Source organism: Manacus vitellinus, unplaced genomic scaffold (genome assembly GCF_001715985.3).
Source record: "Manacus vitellinus isolate BGI_N305 unplaced genomic scaffold, ASM171598v3 scaffold_38_pilon, whole genome shotgun sequence".
Classification (NCBI taxonomy): domain Eukaryota; kingdom Metazoa; phylum Chordata; class Aves; order Passeriformes; family Pipridae; genus Manacus; species Manacus vitellinus.
The window spans coordinates 2,117,380-2,127,543 of NW_021940526.1; the positions used below are offsets into that span (position 1 = coordinate 2,117,380).

General features: G+C 41.8%; 1 long non-coding RNA gene across 1 annotated transcript; it reads right to left on the reverse strand.

Annotated features, from left to right (window-relative positions):
* Positions 1 to 2,448: 2,448 nt before the first annotated feature.
* On the reverse strand, positions 2,449 to 8,380 carry LOC108640583. Its single transcript, XR_001921279.1, has 3 exons — positions 8,333 to 8,380; positions 4,729 to 4,793; positions 2,449 to 2,514 (listed from the first exon to the last, which is right to left on the reverse strand). It is a non-coding gene; the product is annotated as an uncharacterized LOC108640583 (long non-coding RNA).
* Positions 8,381 to 10,164: the final 1,784 nt, after the last annotated feature.

Below are 10,164 nucleotides of genomic sequence, written 5' to 3' on the forward strand. Positions count from 1 at the left end.
CATCACACTGCTCATGTGAGACACCATTATTCTAAAGTCCTCCAAAGTTTATTCTCAACTCTCTGAAAAAGTATTAACTTCCTTCTTCAATCCCTCTTTTAACACATCTCCTCACCCTTTCATTGATTCCCCTCCCTGGAATGCTTCTATTCATCCCACTAATGAGAGGCAGATTGATTTCTATCATTTCACCTTCGGTTGCCTTATTGATGCACTGACTGTCCAGAGGGAAGAGAGTCACCTTTTGGTGGCAGTGACAGAGAAGCTCAGTCAGAGGACACTGATTGCACTGAGACAGCTGCAATCTGAGTTGCAAGAAACTTGGGGCTATTCTGATTTACACAAATTCAACATCCTTTCACCATAATGATGAGGATTTTTTGAGAGCTAAAGCTAAATTATGAACTGATCAGAGCTTCCTGGCAACAGCGAGCTTGGTGTTTGTTTTAAAACGAATGGCTGTCTTTTCAGAATCTGAGATTATCTGCTCAGTGATTACATACCTATACACATGGCAAAAGATTAGCACCTTCCACACACACCTTCCATCAGTGTTATTCTTTCATGCCCAGTCACCTCTGCTGGTCCATTCCGAGATGTGAGCTGTGAGAAATGCAGTTGTTGAATTACAGGGAAAGTTAAGAAAGTGATTTGGAGGGCACATCTTTCCAGCAGTTCAAAGACTGTTCAAACAATTCTGTTTCTTCTGTCTCTCTCCTTTTTTTTTCTGTTTTTTTTTTTTGTTTTGTTTTAATTTAGTCTTCAGTGTCTCTCTCTTTTCCCAGGAGTACATGTTAAAGGAAGTTCAACTAATCAGCAGGTTATATCCCATTTCCATGTTATTCCAGCCTTACTCAAAGAGATGATATATTTGATAGCTTTTAGCTTGGCTCTATCTCTCTGCATTTCCCCCTTTTATCCACATTGCACTTATAATTTGTGATGGGAAAATCTCAAAAGATTAGAAGCTGGGCTTGGATAAGCAACTGTATGTTTGAAGTTTACTTTTCAATTTTAAGAGATCAGGGTCACTGCAAAAAGTGTCTGAATTATCTGCTTCAAATTCATGGGATTTGAATGACCAAAGACTTTGGGAAGAGGAACAAAGTGATAACTGTATTTCCAACTAACATAGTTACAGTGCCCAAAAATTAAACAGGCCAAGGTGATTTATTATTTTCAGTAGCATCAGGAGAAATGAGAGCTGAAGGCATCAGAGGATTTTTCTACCTTGGAGTAGGACTTGAATGCTTATGTCCCATATAAAGCTTAAAGGCTTTACCCTTTGGATGCTCTGGCTAGAGAAGGGGCAGGGGGCAGAGCTAAATACTGTGAATGCTGTACAGAAATTAAAATGTGTGTGCTCCCCAATCAGACGAGTAACTGGAAGGCACCTCTATTATTCTCTGGGCTGCAGAGTGCACTCTTAACTCACCCTCCCTACAAGACTCTGTTATTGTTACTGTGGAAACCTTAACAGTGATTTTTCACTGACATTTGGCACTACTTTAAAATCAACTTTCCATAGAGATAGATCAACTCCAGCATTGGCCTTGACTGTATTTTCTCACTGAGAAAGCAGACAGGAGATGAAAATCAAAGTTTAATCCTGTTGCCTGCTGTAGCAAAGCACAATGCAATGCCTATCTGGGAAGTAGCATCTCCCTTTTTATTTATCTATTGTATGTCTGTGTCTGAGACAAGTACGTTCTTGCTCTGTTTCCAAGCAGAATAGCACCACAGAAAATAGTTCTGAAGACCAAAACAAATATATCTGCATTTCTTGTAATGCTGTTCATCAGCTAAAAAAATTATGGCTACAGAAAACAGAAAAGTCTGAGTGAAACTGGGGGGTGGCAATGAAATTTTGCTTTGTCAAAAAAATTCTCATCAGGGGCTCATGAGGGTTCCTGTGGGTTATAAACAGAAGACAAGCAGTTTACAAGGTTTTGAGCTTTATTTTTGCAGACCTGCAGAAGTCCAAGACACAAACATTTTGGGGCAGGAGTTGGGGAAACATTACTGACATTTGCCACAGGTATCTAAAGTGGAACCCAGACACTGCAGCTCTTTTGCACAAAGAAAATAATTTCTCTAGTGCAGGCACAATGGACGCTGAGCTCTTTGGAAGATCTGGCCTAAAAAAAGTGGGACAATTAAAAAAAAAAATGGTTTCCTTGAATAGGTGGTATGAGGTTTGGAGAATGAATGTTTGTGGAGCACTCAGACCCTGGTATGAAAAGGTGCTGTAAAAGTTCAAAGTATTATTGTTATGGAATACTTACTCAGCAAGGCAGGGGAATATCAAAGGCTTTCTTCTCCCAGCTGGCTCGGGCTTATCTCAAGGAACTGTTGGTGGGTGGTGATTGCTCTCAGGGACTGGTGATGACAGAGGAGTGAAGGCACTAACTTTGCTTGCAGAGCTGCTCTGGGCACCCTCCTGGACCTGCCAAGGCTCCAGTTCCTCCTTGGTGCTTTTTGGTGCGCACACACACCCTGTTCCCAGAGAAAAGCCTGGAATGAAAACAGAGAGCTCTGACACCTGGCTAATGGAGGCACTCAGGCAAGGGCTTTCACTTGAAACTGGTACATTGGGAAATAATTGATACAAATTGCTTCAGACATTCAAGGCTGCTGGTTCTCCTTCCCACAGGCTATTTTTAGGCCCAATTAGGCAGATAAAATGACACCGGAATTAATTTGGGTACACTCGAATGTTTGGGCTTGCTTTTTCTTTATTTTTTTTTTTCAATGCTTCTCTCTAGATATGTGGCAAATATCTGAATTATAAAAGGCAGATGAAGGGGTTTTTACTTCCCTCCCTTCTCTGCTAAACAATGTTCAAGCACTGAAAGACTTGCTCGCTGCAAAACTACTTAGGGCTGATTGCTGGGGAATTTCCTCTCACCACCTTAAACCCAAAGCAAATAACAGAATATGAAATAACACATATTCTTGGCATCAGGCTGCACGAGAGCTCCCCTTGGTCTGCTGCAAAGCAAAGGCTACCAACCCACCCTTCAGAAGAAGATAAAATACAATTAACAAATTCATTATATAAATATTTTGGGTGGGGAGATATGAATTGGCTTATCTCTATTATTGTTATCATTATTATTAGCTGTTGTTTGCTAAGACTGAGTTTTTCAAAGCCCTCTTTCACATTAAGAAGACCAAATCCCCATGCTAAATCCCACCCCTTAATTTGATGTTGATAGCTTTTGCAAGCTACTGGGGAACACAAACAGGGAGAGAGGTACAACTGGTGAGATAGTATTATTCAGTGTTATTACAGGAATTTATGGACAAGCCATTCCCAAGCCATTTGAACGTAATTCATACATTTGGGCTAAAGGGAGATCCATAAGTGTTCTCCAGCCAAGCCCCAGCCTGTGTAATGTTTTCTAAGATAAGCAGCTACTGCCATGGAAAAGGTAAAACCTGCCTGCTGGCCTCTGCGGTCATTGTGCTGAGATCAAACTCCTCCAAAACCTGAAAGCTTCCCGATCCCCTGGAATACACAAGTCATGAACTGCCCCTTCTGCAGCCAGGCTTGAGGGCTCAGAGGCTGGCTGGCATTTCGCTCGGGTGGGTGAAACGCTGGCTGTGTCCAAGCCAAGAGGAGTTTTGCCCCTGAATTCAGTGGGGCAGCACTCTGCCTTTGTAGTAGGAGCCGATGAAAAGCTCTGCCTCATAATCACATTCCTGTGGCTTAACATGTAAGCGCACGTTGGCCGTGCGGTGGTGACGGCTCACGTGCACAGCTCTCAGCCTGCAGGACATGCCAGCCGTGCCACTGGCTTTGCCCCACAGGGGAGGAGAGGTGAAGAAGTCGGGTTTTTGCACTTGCCATGCTCGTAGGATCAGCTGCCACAGCAGGTCTGATGAGCAGTGGCTTGAGCCCTCAGTAACCCCAGCGTGATACCTGATGGGTTGAAACAGCACGTGATCCTGAGACACAACCATCCTACCCCCAGGGAAATGGGTGCTTCATCTTCTGGTGTAAATACAGCACTAGTTTATAGCATTCCAAGTGGAAGTGAGAGCCAGGCCTCCCTCATTCTGATATCTTATGTCACAGTCCCAACATTTCACTGTGACACCTCATACAAGAATTTGAGTCTGACTGCAGTTTGCCTTCACATAAACCAGACTTAAGGAAGTATCTGATACTTAGGGAAAAAAACTCCAATAATCAGCAGGAATGAAGGTTTTTTTCCTGCATTATTAGTACCTTTTGTGGTATCACACATACTACTTCTCCCTTAATTTCTTTCTGAAGGCTGCATATACATGACATTTGAGTTTTTTCTCCATTGCCTCTCCTAAACATGTCTCAGCACCAGTATAGATGGTGACAGAGGAGTAATTAGTACTTCCTAATACTGAATTACAAATCTGGGGCAGAAAATATCACCAACTGCTAAAGACTGAATTGCTCCAAGATGCATTTATTTTAGACAATCCATGCTGTAACCTTATCTCAAAATACTGGGTTGTGAAAGCTACTTACAAGGACAGAAGTCCTGATCCTTTGAAAAAGTCCTTTTAAGGGCAGTTTTTACACCTAAAGACTTCATAAGGTACTTGGCTTATTTGCTTCTCTAAAAGGGTTCATAGTTGCTGTGAATTCCTGCCTCTGTGCCTACTTCCTTGCCTGACATCTAAGCACCATATTTTCCTTTATATCTCCACCAGTATTGAAACCTGCTTTGCAGTGAATCTCACCGTGCCTTCTCTTTTTTCAATCCCAGTTGGTGGTGCAGAGATCCAGTAACACAAAGATCATTTGTCTGGAAAAAGAACAAAACACAATTTTTGATAACAGTATGTTTTCAATTCTTGCAGGAAACATTAGCAACATGTCTTCAGCAAGGACTCTCCCATGACGAGCCATGAGTGAAATACTGAGCTTCCAAAATAACAATTTCACAGTCTTCTCTGTGACAGAGATAATGGATTAGTCAAAACCCCTGTCTTCTAGCAGCTTCATAGCAGGACATGCCTGCAAGGTCATCTCGTGAACACTAAAAGCTGAATTTCACAGAGAAAAGTCACTTCTTCATAGTCTTTTGAGAAGCCTTTGTAAAAAGGGACAATGGAGGGGAGAAGAAAAAGGAAAAACTGTTGAGAACATCTGAAATGTTCAAAAAGAAAGTTGAGGTTTATCTGCAACAGTGTTGTGTTGACATTAGGTAATTTTCTTCACTTTTCTAGCAGAAATTACTCCAAAGGAGTAAACACTTTGCTTCAGTCTCATCTTGTAATGCCCATGAACATACCAGAGATGAAAGGTACCTGGCTGAGTTTGGGTAAAAATAGATGGGATTTTGAAAAGCGGGAAGAAATGCCTGGGAAAAGTCACCTACATATGGTCTTAATCATGCCAATGGATAACCCCCACATTACCCTTTAAAAGGTCATCTGATAAACATCAACATTGGGCTTTTCTCACAAACCCAACACCTAAAATTGCTTCAGGCTACTGTAATACGGCATGAGAAGTTAAATTAGAAGCATATATTTGGTAATAGCACCTCTGAGAGGGAGTCTTCAAAAGCCTGTGCCCCCATTAAAGGATTAGAAGTCCAGCACACATATCAGCAACTATTCTCCATCCAAAGAGAAACAGAACAGGAGACAGAAATCAGCATTTTGTTCTGATTAGCTGCTCTGATTGATGTAAATGTCTTAATTACCCTTTTTTTTTTTTTTTTTGTGTTAAACACTGCTGCAAGCCTGCCATTGGGGGAAGTATTATAAAGAATGCCACTGTGAAGTAGCACTTTCAGGCTTTCCCCCATCTCTCGTGGGTCTGGTGGTGATCTTTCCAGAATAAAGCAATCTCCAAGGAGCCAGGGTTCAATTGTTTTCAGGAGAACCCAAAATAAGACAGACAAACTTGGAGATAAAACCATTCAAGAATAAGAATGGGGTCATTAAATATTTCTGGAAATGGGCTAATTTTGTATGAAACAATGCAAGAGATACTAAAAAAGAAGCAGGGATAATTAGACTACATTCAAAAGCACTTCCTTTTTATTTGGGCATCTTCCCTTCTGGAAGAAAATCCATCCAACTTTCCCAAGTGCCAATATTTTGAAGTAATTTGCCCCAGAGGCAAACAAGAAATAGGTCTGATTGTCCAAGAAATAAGGATGAAGGCAAAGGGCACATCCTAAGGATTGAAGACTGGATGAGAAACTGGAGGGCTTAAGGTGAAAGAAGTTCTCTGTATCAAGGTCGCTGAGGTTAGGGGGTTTTTAATGAGGGAGGAAAGTCCTAACCATATGTTTTTATAATTTTGGTGGGTTTTCTTCTTGCTCCTGACTCAAAAGTGGCACAAGTTCAATGCATCACTCCACTTATCTAAACAGAGGTCTGAGTTATGCCCTAGCACTTGTAGAAAAGCTAGATGGAAGTGGAAATTTGTTCCCATTTTGACAGCCTCTTGCAGCTAGTCAGAAAATTCTGTGCACGTGGGTTTTCATAGAATTTCCTATTTATTTCACTCCTGCTTCAACTCTTCAGTTCACACGTCAGGAAACACAATTTCCTCAGTGTTCTACGACTCTTGCCTAAGAACAGATGATAAAGCTCTGCTTTTACTCCTTCAGATTTCAGGATTTGTGAGGGGTAAAGGCTTAAATTCTGAACCTGTTAAAGGTGAGCAGGGCAAGAGAGAAGAAGCCTTGCTCTCTCACAGACACAGGGGCTCTGAACTCCTAAATTATCTGTCTCTAAATTATCCTCGTGGGTTTTCTCCCCTGGACTCATGAGAGCAGTAGAGTAGTTCAACTAAATTTTCTTTCCCAGCTCCCACTGAAGAGGAAACACTTGTGAGCCCCTTTCTGCCAGTGTCCCCGTGTTTAACAGGTCCTGCCCCCACAGACTCCTATCTCGAGAGCGTACAAGCAGAGCAGGCTGCTGCAGCAGCAATCCAGAAGCTGGAGCTGTCAAACCCAGTCTTATTAGACACCAAAGGGGCTAATAAAAGAATGGGTGTTTGTTGTATTTCTGGAAGGGATGGTTGCTGAAAAGCCCAGAGAGAAGGATCCCGAGACACCTCACCTCCCGAGTTCCGATGGATGTATTTCTAGTTGATCAATCTCTGTGTCTTTGTGGCTGAAGTAACTTCCCACCTCAGGCTTCTGACAGCTGGACAAAGCAGGGTTTGAGCCGTGCCTTGCTTTAAGTAAGTGTGGAGAGATGTTTTCAGTCTGACCTTGCCAAATCAGGCCCTGGCTTGGGGTGTTCGCTGAGATCCAGGAAAGATTTTCCCACTGAGCTGCAAGTGGGAAAAAACTAATTCTATCCACAGCAATGTGATGGAGCATTGAAGTGACAAGTGTTTTGGGAGATAGGAATCTACCTTATCATCTGCAGAGCCTCTAGCTTCATAAAGCAAAAGAAAATACTTGTACATGTTGATTTGGTGGTGGTGGAGATAGTTAAAAGCTAATTATATATTATAATTTTCAGAGACAGAAGGAATATATTTAACCACACAGTGGACATGTTCATGATTACCCTTCTATATTAAAGAAAGAAGATTTAGCAAGAGCAAATATGGACATTGTTTGGGATTTTGTTCCTAAGTTCACATATTTTGTTAAAGCTCATCAGATAATGAGATGTAAAAGCACACAGACAGATATAACAGGGAGCAGCAGAACAGCACAGAAGCAATGAACAGAATATAAATCCACAATCCCAGACAGCAAAAGCAAATGTTCCACATTCAAACACTTCCATGTTTTTTTCCCTTCTACTTGTCTTCTCCTGTTCTTAAAACAATTAAAAAAGCAATTCAAATCAATAGCAAAACTCCATTCAGGATTTTACCCAGGATTTCCATGCCATACAATAGTTCTCCTCCTTCACTTGCTGCCCTGCTTCTTCCCTCTAGTCAGAGTCATTGCTGTGCTATGCAATTATAATGTCATTGGGCTTTGCAAGATCACTTTTGAGACCTAGGGCTGTTTTATTTCACATATTGCTTTGAGTATTTTTACTATCATCATCAGTGGTGTCCTGGGAAAATATTTTGCATGAGTATGTCACATTAATGGTAAATACAGTAGCTGATACTTCATAGAGACAATAATGAAGTTGTTCACATATTGCAGAGAATTTCTGTTCTGCCTCAAAATATCAACTCTTCCATAATTTTAACAACAACAACAATAAGAATAATCACAATAATCAGGTCCTTTCTCCATAGGAGTGGGAAAGGTGTAGATGACAGCAAAACATGCTTCAAGGTTTGCTCTTGAACCCTCTTTTCACCTGGCCATAGTTAATGTATGCAGTGGGCAAGCAGGCACCTCACCTTATCCTGGAACTGCTTGGTACCAGTCTGGCTCCACATTTCTGTATTTTTCAGTAGTGCTCAATCAGGCACAATTGCAAAGACAAGCCTGGAATGAGCAAGCGAAAAATGAGTTGTCAAATATTGCATTTAGAGGATTTAGCAAAGTGTATAAATAAGTTATGGCATCGATATCCAGACAGATTGCTCAGCCAGGGGACTGGAAATGGAAAAAGAAAAGTCTATTGATCAAATAAATTAATTTTTGAATCTAAAAGTGGTTTTAATAGATTAAAAGCCCCTTACACTGAATCCAAGTTTACTCCCCTAGGCAAAACTTCAGCTTACACATATGCTGAAACTTCTCCACCTCAGCCAGTCAAGCCTTGCTGTTTTACACAGGGGGAAGCTGTGACCTTGATTTCAACAGCCACGTCGTGTGTCAAAGGCCAGGAATCCCGGATTATCTCACAGAAGTCAGTTCCCAAACTCCTTACTGGCATATTAAACAGTGACATGTTCAAACAAAACAGTGCAAGGGAAAAGCAAAACTAACTCCTGTTGGTTGAGCACACCCTTAGATGTGTCCCTACCAGCTCCTGTGAGCAGCCTTTTCCGACGAAATCCTCCTTTGGCTCCCGGAGAATTGGATATTTCGTACTGATATAAGAAACCTGCTCCCACAGACAGCATTTATTTGCCAGATTTCCATTAAGAGAGCAAGGATCAGCAGCTGTTATTGGGACTTCTCAGTGCAGCAGATAACTGAGAATAATGTTCAGTAGCTGCAAATGTGGGATCAGAAGATGCGGGTTCCACGTCGGGGTCTGTTGTTGATGTCCTGCACATCAGGCAGGTCATTTCATGCCTCAGTATAACTCAGAAAATGATACTGAACTCCTTTGTAAAGTGCTTTGAGATTCACTGTGAGAAAAAGGTCTCTAACCCCCCAAAATATTTCATGAATGACTGACTGTAGGGATGATAACACATGAAATGTGTCACAAAAAGCCATTTAAAAGAATTGCAAGTTAACGAAACATCAGTGAACTGGAAGCTCCATTCTCATTGTTTTCCCTCTCATCTAATAAAACATCTAACATGGCTTTTTGAAGTCTGGACAAGTGAAAATGGGATTACTAATTGCATCTCACTCATTTCTAGCTGGAAAGATTAATCACAGGGAACCAGATGGGGTTTTCTTTTGGCCCTTGACTGACTTATCCTAAGTGGCCAGAGACATTAGTAGGATGTATCAAGGGGAATCGCTCAGCAAAAACAGTTCTGTCTGAAGCAGAAAAGTAAAAATTAGTCCTTTGCTCCTTCTGAGCTTGATTCTTTGCTCATTCACTACTTTCCAACCTGCAGCAGGTTGACCCTGAATCCACTGTGCTGCTTTTGATTCCTTCTGGAGCCACTTTTCCTACCTGATGACTTAAGTCTCGGGAGTGGGTCTGTCCGGTTGCTCAGACCTTAGGTGGGAGAGAAGGTGACTTGAAGGGGATTCTCCACAGCCTTGAGTTATTCCAATAAGCACACAAAGCCTGACTGCTCTCCATCACAGATCTCTGTGTAATTTGGCTGTGTGGAGGGTGGCTTTCAGCGTGCTTTTACATGTGGTTTGGCCATGTTGGGTCTGTTTCACAGCTTGCTTTTACATGTGGTTTGGCCGCAGCGAGGCTGATTTACTGCGAGTTTTTACATGGGGCTGGGCTATGCTAATACTAAGGGCTGCATGTTTGGGATTTTACTACCCCTTTTACTAAGACAGTGCAGGTCATAATACTGGAGAACAATTCAGATAAAGTGAGAAGTCAAAACCAGCCTGGCACTGTTCCCTGCAGCACCATAAT